The sequence below is a fragment of the Pinus tabuliformis genome, chromosome Q (genome assembly GCF_031772625.1).
Source record: "Pinus tabuliformis cultivar Carrire ecotype Pingquan chromosome Q, CPIR1, whole genome shotgun sequence".
Classification (NCBI taxonomy): domain Eukaryota; kingdom Viridiplantae; phylum Streptophyta; class Pinopsida; order Pinales; family Pinaceae; genus Pinus; species Pinus tabuliformis.
The window spans coordinates 131,097,209-131,114,008 of record NC_142296.1 but is presented as its reverse complement, the minus strand read 5'-3'; positions in this window follow the sequence as shown (position 1 = coordinate 131,114,008).

Genomic DNA, 16,800 nt, shown 5'->3' with positions numbered 1-16,800 from the left:
GGAAGATTCACTTGAATTTTCTTATTGCATCATCTCGGGTTTATGGTTCTCATTTCTTCAGAGGACTGTACCTCTGTCTGAACTTCTTTGTCATAGGTCGATACATCATCTGTTTGCACTTCAACATGGGCAACAGCTGAATGCTGTTCCTTTTGGTTTTGAACAGCAATCTAGACTTCAACAAGGTTTTGAACAGCAGGCTGGACTTGAGTCCTCTGAATCTTTTTCTTGAGGGGTTTTTTCAGAATGATTGGCTGTTTTACCCCCAAGGTCCTTTTTGATCTCTTTCCCATTTTCAAAACCCTAATTTGTTTTCGAAGCCGTGCTATCACATTCAACAATCTTTGTTGTTATTTTCGTAATCGTTTAATTTCTTCTGTTTGCTTAGAAGGAACAACTGTCTGTTTACTTCGGCCTGGACTGTTATCTTGGCCAATTCCCTGGTTTTCTTCTTGGGGTGCTCCTTTGTTGTTCTGTTTGGGTTTCTCAGGAGTAAAAACCCTAGCTGGTTCTGTTATTTCCTGGGTAACTTCTTTTTCCACTCCTTCTTCTCCATGAAATTCTTCCGGTGTAGTCTGGCTGGGAGCGGATTGTTCCGCTTCTGCATCTTCATCACTTTTCTCTCCTGTCATACTTACATCATGAATGGAATGATCCTCTTCTTTCTCTTCCTCGTTGCGCAATTCTTCGGATGCATTTTTGTCCTGAGCAGAATGCTCCTTTGATTCTTCTTCAATATGGAGGCCTAGCGGGCTGAGAGGTTGGTCATATTCGCCCATATTGGCCAGAATTTGGGCCAATTCATCCTCTTGCGATGGATTTTGCAGTGGGCTTTCTTTGCGTTGCTCTGTCTCCGCCTCCACCTGCCTAGGCTACTCGATCTCTTCCTCTATTTCTCCTTTCTCATTTCCTTCCAATTCTGTCTCATTTTCTTCCAATTCTTTCTCATTCTCTTCTCCTTCCAATTGCGGGGGTTGCTCATCCCCTGAATCATCTATCTCCATAGGTTGGCTGGTATTCCCTTGGGGATTTTCCAACTTCCCTCTAATCCGTGCCAATCTAACTGATTTTCTCTGTTTCGATGGTCTATTCGGTGTACCGGCAGTATGTTTGCGTTTTGGGGCTGGCAGAGTCGGTGCCCCATCTATCATAGCAATTAGCTCTTCCCAGCTACTCTGTTGCTGAGTAAGACTGTGGCTAACTATCAACCGTATCAGCCCATGATGACTTACTACCGATTCTACGTGTTGTGATTTTTTTATACTTTGGGCAACATCATGAAGTAATGAATTTAAAAATGCAGGTAAGTTCACAGAGCATTTCTGTTTTAATACAGCTAAAAGTTTTAGGTGTCGTGGTCTTACCACGTCTTTCCTGCCTTCACAGGTGATGTAGCTCTAGATGACTTTCGCCAATTCTGCCCATGGCTCTCCTAATGCTGTTGGTAGAATTCCCTTTCCTTTGACTGTCAGGTTCTGGCCTTCATCTCAGAAGATTTTTATAATCTTTCGCAGTCTCTCCTTCTTTAGAGTCCACACAGGTCCAGTGGCTGGCAGTCCCAAGACTTCTGCAATTATGTCATCGGTGATTGCTATGTGTCTTCCCCTTACTATGGAGTGATATTCTTGCAAGTTCTACAAGAATTCTATTGCTATGGTCTCGTTGGATTCCTGTAAAACGATTAAGATAGACTAACCATCCTGCCCTTGCCAGGATTTCCCGTGCAGCGTCAGAAACTATCAATACTTATGGTTCTCTTCGAATTGACCTTCCTCCCATGCTTTAGCTCACTGTAAAACACAAAGACGACAATGGAACAACAGGCTGTTCAAACTATTAGAAACACAGAGAAAATAACGAAACAGCAAGGCTCGTTCAAATCTTACTAATTGCTGCAGAGTATAATACGGAAATAGCTTAGGAATAGTAAAGCATGCAAATTGAAAAATGAGATATCGTTAAGCCTTGCTATTCCCAAGTAAAATTTTGCCGAATAATATTATGACACGTATGCCAGCAAATTATGAGGTCAGCCTCCCCCCTGCAATGTGATATGCTATCCTCAGCCATCAAATGAGGGAGTGGTGTGCCGAACTGCCATGGTACAGAGTCATAAAGGAATAGCGTATGTGGAAATGCCATGTTTACAAAAGGAGTAGGCTACTGAAATCAAGGTGTATAATAGGATTGCTTAACAAATAAGATAATGCTGTGATATGATGCGAGGCTGGGAGGATAGGATAGCTGATGTACACAACCAGTGTAATGCGGTCATTATCAACTTTTCCGTCATGATTGGTTATGATAGATTTTTCATGTGTTTAATGGTTCGGGGAAGTGATATACATAATCTTATTTGACGGATTACAAAGGTATAAGACAGAGAAGGGTGTTAATGATTGCTATTGGTGTATAAAGAATGTGACTTCAATACCATTAACATAGCTCTGCTGCTGACAGGTGTCCATAACCTTGACAGAGTTGTTTGTTTCACCCATGGAACCATGATCCTTTATGTATGCTTAGGAAGTGTTGTACAATGTCAAAATGGAGGTCATTATGCTGGCATGGTAACCAGTTAAACCATAATTCCATTCACCAGGAAAGAGTGAAAGGTGGGCAGGCCGGCTCGTAATGAGACCTCCTGTTCGAAGGGCTCTTTGCTTTTTTTATGTGCCTCTTGGATCATATCCCTGGTGTGGTGGCCATAGTGGGAATGCCACTTCACTTTCTTCCTTATGATCATGGTAGGCTGGCTCCTGATGAGACCCCCTATCCTGCATTTGACAATTCATATAACAAGTCATATAAATAGTTTTCTTCTTTTTTCTCTTTTATAAAGTACTTTCTTATTCATACACAAAGGGTGGTTCAACACTTCTTAAGAGTAGGAATGGTGGAAGAAGTCTTAACATCTCAATAGAAAATATAGACCCTTTGTTCTTATTCCTTAATAATGATCAAAGAAGATTATGGGAATTTAAAAAGAACCAACATGATAAAGATAACCAATCATATCAGTATTATTAGGATAATGACAACAAAAGTCATGGATAATTGTGTCATTTCCTCTTTCCTCCTATCAATTCACAGTGATTTCTTGTAAAAGTAGCGATTTTATATAATTCGCTGATTTTAGTATGCTCTAGCTTTGTATCCATTGCATAAGTGTATAGCTGTGCTCCAAAAGACCTGAAGCAGGAGGAACAACATGTATCTTTACATTGGAACAGTAAGGAGAACAAGCATAAGTAAAAGGAATATGAGAATGTTGTCATTTGAAAAGGAAAGGCAAAAAAAATACAAGTGTTGTTCCTTTGAAAAAGGAACAGCAGAAACCGAAATTGTCGTTCCTTTGGAAAAGGAACAGTAGAAAACGCAAATGCCGTTCCTTTGGAAAAGGAACAACAGAAACTAAAAGTGTTGTTCCTTTGGAAAAGGAATAGCAAAAACCGAAAATGCCATTCCTTTGGAAAAGGAACAGCAAAAACCAAAAGTGTCGTTCCTTTGGAAAAGGAACAACAAAATCACAAAAATGTTGTTCTTTTGAAAAAGAAACAACAGAAAACACGAGTGTCGTTCGTTTGGAAAAGGAACAGCAAAGACGCGAGTGCCGTTCTTTTGGAAAAGGAACAACAAAGATGCAAGTGTCGTTCTTTTGGAAAAGGAACAACAAAGACGCAAGTGCCATTCTTTTGGAAAAGGAACAACAAAGATGCAAGTGCCGTTCTTTTGGAAAAGGAACAGCAAAATGAAAGTGAAAAAGGGAACGATTAAAGTAAAAAGTGTTGTTCCTTCGAAAAAGGAACAACAAAACGAAAGTGTTGTTCCTTTGGAAAAGGAACAGCAGAAAAACAAAAGTGCACACAAATGTTGTTCTTTCGGAAAAAGGAACAACAAAAACGACAATGCTGTTTCCTTTGAAAAAGGAACAGTATAAAAAAATGCAAGTGTTGTTCTTTTGAAAAAAAAGGAACAGCAAAAACGATGGAATTGCTGCTGCTTCGAAAAGGAACAGCAAAGTGCAAATACAAAAATATGTACAGAGAATGATTTAACAAAACAAAGAAATTTTATACAAAGTGTAAAAACAGGTGAATCACTTAACGAATCACAAGTGAGGAAGATTTCTCTTCCTCCTGTAAAATTTGCATATCAGAATCTTCACGGAGTTGCTGGTAGAAGGATTCTCGAGTAAGTGGTTTGTGGTATAATTGAACTCGGTGGCCATTTACTTTAAAGGTATGTCTAGATCCATTAATAGTGACTGGAGTAAGGGTGCCATTATCGTGTACCTTCTAGATTTCATATGGCCCCGGCCAGCGAGTCTGAAGCTTCCCGGGGAAATCTTGAAACCTGGAATCATATAAGAGCGCCCAATCTCCCTCGCGGAAGAATTTATTTTTAATGAGAGCGTCATGCCATTTAGCTCACTACTGTTGGATCAATGCAGTGTGTTGGAGGGCAGAGAGCCTAATTTCATCTAGCTCATTGATCTGCTGTAATCTATTAATCTATGCCTCGTTTAGATCTAGGCCGACTTCTTATGCTGTTCATAGTGTTTGGATTTCGAATTCTATGGGAAAAATGGGTTGCTTTCCAAACACCAATTGGTATGGTGAATAGCCGGTAGTGCTTCTCCATGTTGTTCTGTAGGCCCACAAGGCTTCTGGTAGTCTTGCAGCCCAATCGCGTCTATGTGACGCAATGGTTTTTGTTAAGATTGCTTCTATTATTTTATTGCTGCTTTCTACTTGACCATTTGCTTGTGGGTGGTATGGAGTGGTGATTTTGTGCTGGATATGATAGTTTTTAAGTGTTGCAGCAATCTTGTTACCAGCAAACTGTGGTCCACCGTCTGTAATTATGTCTCTTGGAAGCCCATATCGCACGAATATGTGAAACAAGAACTGTATGACAAAATCCTCTGTAGCTCTCGGCAGTGCCTCTGCTTCAACCCATTTGGTGACATATTTTTTTGCTACCAAAATATATGTTTTCTAGTTCGAGGATGGGTTAATTGGACCAACGAAATCGAGGGCCCATAGCTTAAATGGTTCAATAACTAGCTATAGATTCAGGGGCATTTCGTTGGACTGACCAAGGCATCCTGCTCTTTGGCAACTATCACAAGCTTGAACGAACTTCTTTGCATCTTTGAAGATTGTGGGCCATTAATTCCCTGTTTGCAGCACCTTATGTCCAGTTCTCCGATCGGCGAAATTTCCACCACATGGTCCATCATGACAAGCTTTCAAAATGTCAAAAATTTCATCCTCGCGGACGCATCTCCTGATGTGCATATCTGCCCCTGTATGGAACAGGTAGCCCCCAATCCAAGAAAATCGAGCACTTCACTGGACAATCTGTTTTCGTTCATTGGGGGTCAGATGTTTTGGTAATTTACCTATTGCTAAGTAATTCGCAACATCAGCATACCAGGGTGTTTTAACAGTGACAACAAACAAATGCTCATCTAGAAATTGATCTTCAACTGCTGCTGCATCCACTGGTTTTGGCATTCACGAGAGAAAGTCAGCTACAGGATTTTCTTTTCCAGGTCTGTCCTTGATTGTAATATCAAATTCCTGCAATAAAATCAGCCATCTAGTTATTCTACCATTTGTGATTGGTTTATTTGCTAAATATTTTATGGCAGAGTGATCTATATACAAGATAACAAGATATCCAGTAATGTAATGCCTAAACTTATTGACAGCATGTATTACAGCTAGAAATTCCTTTTCAGTAACAGTATAATTCAATTTAGCAGGGGATAAATTCTTGCTAATATAATAAATTGCATATGGTTTTTTATCTTCTTCCTACCCAAGGACTGCTCCAATAGCTGTATCTGAGGCATCTGATGAAATTTGGAATGGCAAGTCCCAATTTGGTCCTCGAAGGACTGGGGCTATGGACACAAGCTTCTTCAGATCCTGAAAAGCATGGTCACATTTTTCTGTCCAAAGAAAGTCAACATTACCTGTCAGTGCATATAGAGGTGCAGCAATATGCGAAAAATGTTCTATAAACCTTCTATAATAACCAGAAAATCCAAGAAAATTGTGTACCTCTGTTTGAGTGGTAGGAGTGGGAATTAGCAAAATTATTTGAATTTTGCTTGAGTCTACCTGTTTGCTAGCTGTTGAGATATAATGGCCTAGAATAAGTCCTTCAGTCATCATCATATAGCATTTTTCATGGCTCAAACAAAGCCTGGTGGCAATGCAGTGCTGCAGGACTTTTTCCAGTGTGTCCAATGCTAGGTCAAAATCATCTCCGTATGGTGTAAAGTCATCCATGTATACTTCGAGCCCTTCATTTATTAAGTCTGAAAAGATGTTGAGGATAGCCTTTTGAAATGTGGCAGGAGCATTGCATAATCCAAAAGGTAGCACTCTATAGGAAAATGTTCCCCAAGGACAAGTAAAAGTGGTTTTGTCTTGGTCTTCAGGGGCAATCTGAATCTAATTGTATCCATTGAGGCCATCTAAGAAAGAAAAGAATTTCTTCCCTACCAAAGTGTCTAATACTTGGTCAATGAATGGAAGGGGAAATTGGTCCTTTTGTGTTGCTTTATTTAGCTCTCTATAATCTACACAAATCCTCTACTTTCCATTCTTCTTTGGTACCACAACAAGTGGAGAGACCCATTTACTATCGGAGATAGGGTAGATGAAGTTGACATCTAAAAGTTTTTGAAGTTCATCTTTTACAACATCTTTTAGATGATGATTAAGTCTCCTTTGTGGTTGGCGAATAGGTCTCGCATCCTTTTCGATGTAAATGTAGTGTGTACATAATTGGGGATCAATTCCTTTCATATCAGGGTAGTCCCATGCAAATGCTTCTTTATATTTCCTCAATAGTTGGATGAGATTCTTTTCTTGTTCGGAAGTCAGGTTGGTATTGATGTTTAAAGTCTTTCCTAGCTCAATTTCTACAATTTTACTATTTGAAACAGAGGTAGTAGGTATTGTTTGATCGTATGTATCTTTAAGAGGATCTTCTTCTAATTCATTATCAAATACTGCTTCTATCATGTGACATTGTATGTGGGATCTAGGTTCAGCTTGGATAATAAAATTATTAATGGCATCATCTTCTGTTTGGTCTTTGAAATCAAGGGCCTCTTCTATGGTTAATGGAGATCTAATATTTTCGATGAGGTATGATACAGGATGCTTGTTAGTTTTTATTATTGTGACACTTGGCTGCGCTAGAGGATATAAAGCTAGGTTCTTGATATTTGCCCCTCTAGTTATGGTCATATTGCCTTGTCGGCGGCCAATATAATCATCGGCAATTGCAAGCCAAGGTCTGCCTAAGATCAATGGATGTCCATCAAGTCGGTTTTTGGGGTTTATTATCAAAAAATCGGTTGGATACTCCCAGGAGTCAACGGATACCATGACATCATGTAGTGTGCCTTCTAGCCTAACCACAGATTGGTCAGCCAGTTCTAGTAAAGTAGAGGTCGGTTCTACTGATTTAATGCCCAGCTTTTGGCAAGTGGTGGTTGTTAAGATATTAATTGCAGCTCCTAGATCAACTAAGGCATTTGAGAAGGTTTGACCATAGATTTGTACAGTTACTATTGGATTTCCCGGGTCTTCGTATTTAACGGGTGTTTATTTTCTTGATAATAAGTCAGATAGAGTGCCAACTACTTGGACTTTTGGGTTATTTGTTATTTTCCTCCTTGGTTTCTTTATACATAATTCTTTGATAGTCCTTGCATATATGGGGATGTCTTGAATGGCTTGGAGGAATGGGATTTTTATGTACAGATTTTTTAGTTCTCCTAGAATATAAAAATTAGGGTGTTGTATAGGTCGAGGTATAATTAATCACTGTGGGAATGGGGGAGATGATGTGGTTGTTGGGTCATGAATTTGTTGTCTAGTCACGTCCTCTTCTTGTAGCGGTTGTTCTGTAGGTAACTGATTTTCAACTTGAGTTGTTTTATCTCCCTCTGTTTCGATGATACGCCCAGATCTTAATTGAAGGTCATTACACTCCCTTAGATCGGTTCCTATTTCTGGTGTTTCCACTATTTGAATAGATTGGACCGGTCTGTTATTCAGATTAGGGTTGGGTTGGGCTGGGAGTTGTGGTCTTAAATTAGATTGGGGGTTTTGTTGTAAGGCTGGCAGTGTAGGTTGAGGGAGCGGGATGATTCCTACTAGCTGATTCATCAGTTTTTCCCAGTTTGTCTGCCAGGCTTGACTCTGTGGGGTAGGAGGGGTCCATTAGGCTTGATATACATTGTTTTTCCAATATGGTGGAGTATAGGGAAAATTTGGCCAATTGGGTTGGTTTGCTTGATTTGGCCATGGAGATGACGAAGGAAATGATTGTTGTGACCAATTCAGGAAGGGAGGTTGATTTTGCCACATTGTATTATATTGTTGAGCATGATATTGTGGAGGCTGAAAAGAAGAAGCTGGGTCTGAAAACATACCTGATTGTCGTGGCTGCCACTGATGGCGTTGATTAAGTAGATACACTGGTTCTGGTTCTTCTTCTGCTTCCTTGTATACTGCTTTCAATCCAGGAAGTGAGGGGCAGCTCTTTTTAGAATGGTCTTTTGTACAGATGGCGCAAAATTGGACTACATCTAATGGACACTCCTCATGGCTATGTTTCTTTCTGCATCGGGGACAGAAGATTGCCAAATTCTGTTCTGCCTCTGCTTGCTTTTGTTTGGCCTGCATAATATCAAGTTGTGTTGTCAGTGTCCCTAATATGTCAGTTTTAAAATTTTCTAATAAATTTCCAATTTCTGCACGAGTTACTCCTTCTGCCAAAATTTTGTTATCTCTTGCAAACCGATCATGTTCTGCTGGTTTTAGTCTTTTGCTGCCTCTTGAGCTCCTGATACATAGATTAATAATGTCAGCAAAATTTTCCTGATAAATATCTCCTTTTCCCATAATATTCAGTGTTTCAATCCATTATGCCTTCATTCCCCTAATTAATGTTGTTTTTAACACATTATCAGGTAAGGGTAATGATGCATAAGGAGATATTTGAAGATTATACTGGAAACGTTCAACATACTCTTCTAATGTTTCATTTGGTCTAGCTACCATCTGAAATATTTCATCTTTCAACTCTCTAGACCTACAATAATGCTGGTATTTTTTTAGAAAAGATTCTTTCATTTGATCCCAGTTTTTTATAACACCACCACCCAATCCCATAAACCATCTTAAAGCAGCCCCTTTTAATGTAGAGGGAAATAATTTAAGTTTCTGGGGATTAGTGGTATAGTCATATCCTCTACACAGCACATCAAATTCAAACAGGAATGCATCCAGATCTTTTGATGTAAGGCCATGGAATGTAGGGATGTGCTGAAGAGGAATTGCTTTCATAGGTGCATTAGCTGCAGTATCCACAATGGGGTATTGCAGTGTAGAGGTTTAGGTGTTTGGTTGGTTTTGGGCCATTTGGTCAAATATATGCCAATAACCTTCTGGGATATCTAGGAGGGTATTCCTAGGTTGTCGAGGGGGAATGGCTCTAATGAGAATGGTCTTGACAGCACTTCCTTTATCTGGGATAATGAGAGTTCCTGACGTCTGGGGGGATTCAGGTTCTTGAATTTTGTTATAAATGATTTTTGCAGCACTTCCCTTATCTGGACTACTTAATGGCTGAATTACCCCAAGGGGAGATATTGGTTCTTCAGTCTCTCCGGTTTCTCCTCTTCCTTCATAGAGGTTGCTAAGGTTCCCTTCTTGTAATGATTTTGGGCTAGAATTTTCAATTTCTTGAAAATCTTGCTCTTCAGTTTGACTATGCACCTCAGCAAAGGCTACAGATGGTGATCCTGTGGCCTGAAGGGAACTAGTAGGCTGTCTAGAAGTAACTTTTCTAGGTCCTACTGAAGAATGAGATTCTTTTTTCTTAAGGATTTCGTCTATAAAGGTCGATCGGCCAAGGGTCACCGGCCCCTTTGCTTTATCAGGCTTGGGTAGAGGTTTAGGGTTCTTTTCAGGCTTTTTCTTCTTAGTCATGCACACAAATCAACTGCTAGGTTCTACCCAAATAGAATAGCAACAAATCTGCAGGAAAGCAGGTAGGGGAGCAGGGCTATTACATACTTCACACGCAGGTTCTTACCTTTCATTTTTAAAACCCAATCCTTTTCTAACAGGTTCTCACATCACTCTGAAAAGGGACAAATGGCTACACTCTCCCTGTCAACGGTGCCAAAATGTCGAGCCATAAAAAGGGTCTTTTTCACCTCTAATTACCTCACATTAACTTGTCAATCCAGGATCGATTTGTTGTTTCAAAGAGTGTACTCAATTTGAGGTTGTCATTTGTCAGAGTAATGCTAGTAGTACAATGCTCAAAATACAAGAGTAAACGGATGCTTAAAACAAGATCTACTTACAGCAAAGCACTTTAAAACCTAAATCATGCATTTAGAAAACTAAGCAATTTATTAGTCAAGGATCCAGTAGCAGTAACTCATCCCTCTGTAAACTAATGTAACTGAAGATAAACAGATCATCAACCTGGGAACTAGGCAACAGATGTCAACGCTTGCTACAGTCTCAAATCATTTTGCACACCAAAGCAATGATAACGGAAATAACAGGAAATGGAACAACAACTAAGAAATGGAACGACAACTAGGAAAATGTAACAACAACCAGTTCTTATAAACAACAACACCTTAATCTACATAAACAAGTGCAACAAGCATATCCTACAGAAATCAGATGGTAATCTTTACTCTAAGAATAAATCGGATAGCACACGGAAATAGAATGACAACTGATTAGTAATGAAATATAGAACAACACTTAGAGCCAAATGTAAATGCAAAATACACTAAGATAAATAACACACACGGCACGCCTTAGTATTGAGAAAAACAGTAATCTGATTTTGATACTACAAATATTAATCTTTAGTTATAAAGAATAATGATTGTAATTCGTAATGGAACAACAGTGTCAATTGAACAACAATCGCAATTAAGTGTAAACCATAGATGAATGCACTAATACCAATTTATGAATGTTACAACACGAGTACTCTGTAATTGAACAACAATAGCATTCTATAAGGGCTAGCATCGTTATATCAATGATTAAAGGAACAACAATACGTTACAAAGTCATAAAGAACAATACGACATCCCTTTCACAGAGAATGATTTTGCTCAGTTGAATCATAGATCAAATATCATAGAACCGTGATGTAAAATAATAAAACACAATAGATTACCGAACAAAGCTGATAATGAAAACCACACACGAACTAAAGATAATGGTACAGGAGCAAGTGTTCCACCAGGGCCGGGCCCTTAGCCTCCAGGGACACACCGCTTGAGATTATTCCAGGATCAAAGATGGAACAACAACCAGATTTATATTAAAGCATCAAAACAGAGTTACAGCGGATCACTCCTCGACGAGAGTCGATGATCAAAGTCTCAAATACAGAGAAAAGTTACATAGAAAAAATAACAGTAGATCCTCTCTTGGGCTAGCAGTGCTGCCCCTTTTTATAATAGCTAAAGCGGAGATATCAATGATGCAAAAATAGTTAAGGCAGCGATCCCTCAGGATCAAAGGATCCTGAGGGATTCGCCAAACTGTTAATTCCCAGTTACCCATTTGTTCTCTTGCGCCGAGCCGATATCTCCCTTTCCTTTCCTTGGCTGATATGCTTTAATTTGGATCACCTTGTTTGCATGTGGTTCCCCGCCAAAGGGACAACAGTTAACTTGGCCCTGTCTTTTTCTTTAGAACGGAAATCTTTCGTTTTTCCCCTTTCCTGCATAAGAAATAACAATTATTAGTATTTTTGTGTTGCATATAAATCCCATAGATTTTGTCATGATTTCTTATTATCTACTTAGTTCATGATGCAAAGGGGTTATGAGTTTTAAAGAAAAGATGACAAAATAATCCATAAAAACATACCTTCTTCAGTACTCCACAGGCATGAGATAAGTCTCATTGTGTAGATAGGAGAATATGAGATGGATCAAGTTATTCTAGATTTGGGGTCAGACGCGAATGTTTTTCCGAAGCAGACATGGGAGAGAATGGTGAGACATGCACTACAGTAGTCTTTGATTTAGTTAAGAATGGCAAATCAACGAAAATCATCCCTATGGGAAGATTGCCGGGAGTAACGGTTGGTATTGAGGGCACGAGCGAATTAGGTAATTTTGAAGTGATAGAGATTGTGGATGACATAAATCCCTACCCTGCACTCCTTGGGATCGATTGGGCCACTGACATGAATGCGGTATTCAATTTGAAGAAGCAAAAGATGATATTTGAGAAGAAATCGCTCCGTGTAGTGGTGCCCTTGGACCCTGCAGAAGGAGCGCGCTATACTGAACTGGTCTGTGACTATGAAAGTGATGACGATCTGGACAAGATTTACAAGATAACGATGTGAGATCAGAATTGGGTGAATCCAACAACAGATGGGCGTATTGCATGGGACCACGAAATTTCCTGCACATCAGATTCAAATGAAGAATTGGAGCACTCGCAAAATCAATTGCATGAAGTATCTACACTGCACTGTATTATGACGACCAAGTCGTTGCGCTGTGTATCATCAAAGGTAAGAAATCTTCCTTACTATGATGGTTTAACTGATGTTGATAACTTTTTGGATGCATTAGAGAGAGAAGTTCCATAGAAGAATTGATTCCAGGCCTTGGACTAGGCACTGCGCGCTACGCCTGTGAGATGGTGGGGCACGCACAAGGACAATTTTGATGATTGGCGTGTGTACAGAAAAATGATGAGAGTATAGTTTGGTCACCCACAAGTGTGGCTAATGGAAAAATATGATGGGAGGAATGACCCACGCGATCATTTGTCCAAATCGACTGAAGTGTATGGAGCGGAGCCTCAGCTGGAGTGGGTACACCTATTTTGTCATACCTTGGATGCTATATCGATGAACTGGTACTTGGAGATAGAGCTTCACCATGGCACTGAAGAATGGGATGTTTTGCTCCAAGGATTTTTTATAACGTTTAGCTTTGAGGATGGGTTTGAATGTATTGATGAAGAGTTGCAAGAGGTCAAGGCAATGATCTTCAGGATACCGCAGGATCCTCTAGATTTGATTCAACCTAATTGGACCACCCAGCTGAGCCACGCGCTCGAGTGCTATAATGTGACAACAGAAGAAGAAGACGAAGACCCAAGGAAGATTAATATTCTAGAGACTGAAGGTCACCACGAAGTTGAAGGACCACAACTAGAGAATCTAGACATCACCGAGCTACTCAAAACTAGATAGGTGAACATTGGCATGGAGGTAGAGCCGAAGTTTGCAAAGATTGGGGACTACTGGGATGACACAATAGTAGATAAGGTCATTGAATTGCTCTGCGAATATCAGGATCTGTTCCCTATGAGTTTTTCAGATCTGAAAGGGATAATAGGGGAATTGGGTGTCATGAAGATCACTCTAAAACCGGACGTGGAGCTAGTTAAGAAAATTCCTTACCACCTCAACCTGAAGTATAAATAAAGGGTCCGCTTGGAGTTGGATAAAATTCTTGCAGCAGGCATCATTGAACCAGTAGAAGAGTCTGATTGGGTAAGCCCAATGGTAGTTCAGGACAAGAAACAGAAGGATGAGATACAGATATGTGTAGATCTTAGGAAGTTGAATGATGCTTGTGTGCATGATCCTTTCCCAACTTCATTCATCGATGAGGTGCTGGATAATGTTGGCGGCCAAGAAGCATATTCGTTTACTGATGGGTTCTCAGGGTACCATCAGATCAAGATTGTGCCAGAGGATAGAAGTAAGATGACCTTCGCGACTGAATGGGGATGCTTCTAGTATACTGTGATGCCTTTTGGGTTGAATAACGAGCTCGTGATCTTCTCGCGCATAGTCATCGTAGCATTCAAAGATTTCATTCACAAATTTTTGGAGGTATACTTTGATGATTAGACAGTGTTTGGACTGGTAAAGCATCATGTAGCAAGTCTATGCTTAATACTAGATACATGCTGGAGGTACCAAATCGCACTCAATCTGAAGAAATGTTTGCTGTGATCTTGTTGGGTCATGTGGTATGCAGGCAAGGCTTGATGGTAGACCCTGTGAAGATCGCAGTTATAATCAATTTGGAGGCACCAAGAAGTGTGAAATAGTTGCATGCAACGTTGGGGCATGTAGGGTACTATAGAAAGTTCATCAAAAGCTATGCCCAGATTACTACACCAATGGAGAAACTGTTAAAAAAGGATGCACCATTCTGCTAGAATGAGGAATGTCAGAGGAGCTTGGACGTACTAAAATAAAAAATGATCACCGCACCGATCCTCGTCTTCCCAGATTGGAAAAAGGAATTTCATGTGCATGTGGACGCATCATGTATTCCGCTGGGAGCAGTACTAACATAGGCCAATTAGGGAGAATTGGATCATCCTATAGCATTCGTAAGTAGGAAGCTATCTAAAGCTGAGAAGAATTATTCAATGATAGAGTGCAAAGGTCTGGCTATGGTATATGCGCTCTAGAAGTTCAGGCAATACTTGGTAGGTGGACACTTTAAGATGTATATAGACCATTCGGCATTGAAGTACTTGGTGAACAAGCTTGTGTTAGGGGGGGGAATATGCAGATGGTTGTTGTTGTTTCAAGAATATGATTTTGAAGTTATTGTGGAACCAGGATGATTAAATGCTAGACCAGATCATCTGTCGCACTTTAAAATAGGAGAGGAGCCTACTAATTTGGAGGAAGGACTACCTGACGTGCAACACTTTGCGTTGCGCATCACGGACAGTCACTTTGAAGATATTATAAACCTCCTAATGACGGGAACAGCTCTAGACAGATATACTAGCCAACAAAAGAAGGAATTGGTGGTGTGCGCAACAGAATTTTCTGTCATTGTAGAACACTTGTATAAAATGGGATCAGATGAAATACTGTGCTGTTGTGTGCTAGAATTTGAATGAAACAACATCCTCGCTGAGGCTCATGGAGGAGCCACAGGAGGACATTATGCGGGAAAAGAAACAACGCAAAAGATTCTACGCACTGGGTTGTGGTGGCCGACATTACATAAGGATTGAAAAGCATATTATAGGGCATGCGATGCATGCCAAAGGATTGGAAGACCATTGCGTAGGAATGAGCTACCACTGAATCCGCAGATATCGTTACAACCATTCAAGAAGTGGGTGATTGACTTTGTGGGACCAATTTAGCCTTCAGGAAAGAAGACAGGTGCGCGATACATCATCGCCGTGACTGAGTTTTAACCAGATGGGTAGAAGTGCAGCATGTGAAGGACTATACAAGCACAACAACATCAAAATTGATCTTTGAGTACATGCTGATGAGGTTTGGTTGTCCAAAAATTTTGATGAGCGATCGCGGTACACATTTTCTTAATGAAACGATCAGTGTGTTGACGGAGGAATTTCAAGTTTACCATCAAAAGAGTATGTCCTATCACCCGCAATCTAATGGGACAGTAGAAGTGTTTAATATGATATTGGAGAGCGCACTGATGAAGGTTTGCAATGCGCAAAGAAATGATTGGGATGTGCGTGTACCCGCGGTGGTATGGGCTTATAGAATAACTTGTAAGAAGCTGATTGGACAAATGCCTTTCAGGATGGTTTATGGCATTGAGCTATGATGCCAATGGAATACATTGTACCTAGTTTGCGCATAGCGACATTCAAAGGAATGGCAAATCACGAAGGCATGGAAGAAAGGCTTGCGGAACTAACAAAACTAGAAGAAGATAGGTTTTTGGTTGGATTCCATCAACAAGTTCAAAAGGAGCATGAAAAGGCATGGCACGATTGGCACATCAAACTGCACACCTTCAAGGTGAATGCTTTAGTGTTATTATATGACAGCAAGTTTGATAAATTTCTAGGAAAAATTCAGATGCATTGGCTAGGGCCCTATTTCATCAAGGAGATTACTGATGGTGGAGCAGTTCAGTTGGTGAAGTTGAATGGAGAGCCATTCCTAGGGAAGGTGAATGGTACCCGATTGAGGCCATACACTGGGGATCTGTCCAAATGACTATATGGTGGAAGCACAGTCTTAGTACTCTAAGTAGCTGAAAGGAGGCGCGGGACTAAACTACACTGCTCGGGTTGTAGAGCTGTGCCTTTGGGGAACTGCATGGAATGGAGGATTGTCACAGTATCAATAGAAGTGCAAAGGGAGCTACACTATTGAAAGATAGACCATGCAAGGCAGCCGGAAAGTGACTGTTATGGTCACTGTTCTTGATTTGATAGTGGGAAAACGGTTAAATGGAGCCGCGGGGGGGACAAATTTATTTAGAATTTAAGAGCAAGATTTTTGAAAATCTACCACCACTCTACCAATTATGAATAGATTTTGGGTGGAACAGTCAGATTCAAATTCTAAATTGCCTATAAATTTCAGATGATTGACCAATGAAAAACACTTGGCATTTTGGGAATTGAGGTGTTGAGCTATCACACACACACGAACCTTTATTATTTCAAGGCTTTAGTAGCAAGTTCAGTGTTTGAGAAATTGTTGAAGGAAACTTAGGAGCTCTTAAATGGCATCATGTCGACACCCGTGGAGACCACAAGTGTTGGGGAAGTGATGATAGTTGAGGGAGCTTGCCTAGAGGTAGCGAGTGTAGAGGTACCTACAAAAGTACCCAAATCGCTGAGGTCACCCAAGCCGAGGCCTACACCGACCAGAGAGGGTCGAAAACCAAAGAAGGATAAGTAGAGAGCGGCATAGCTGGTGCACGCGTTGCCTAGAAAA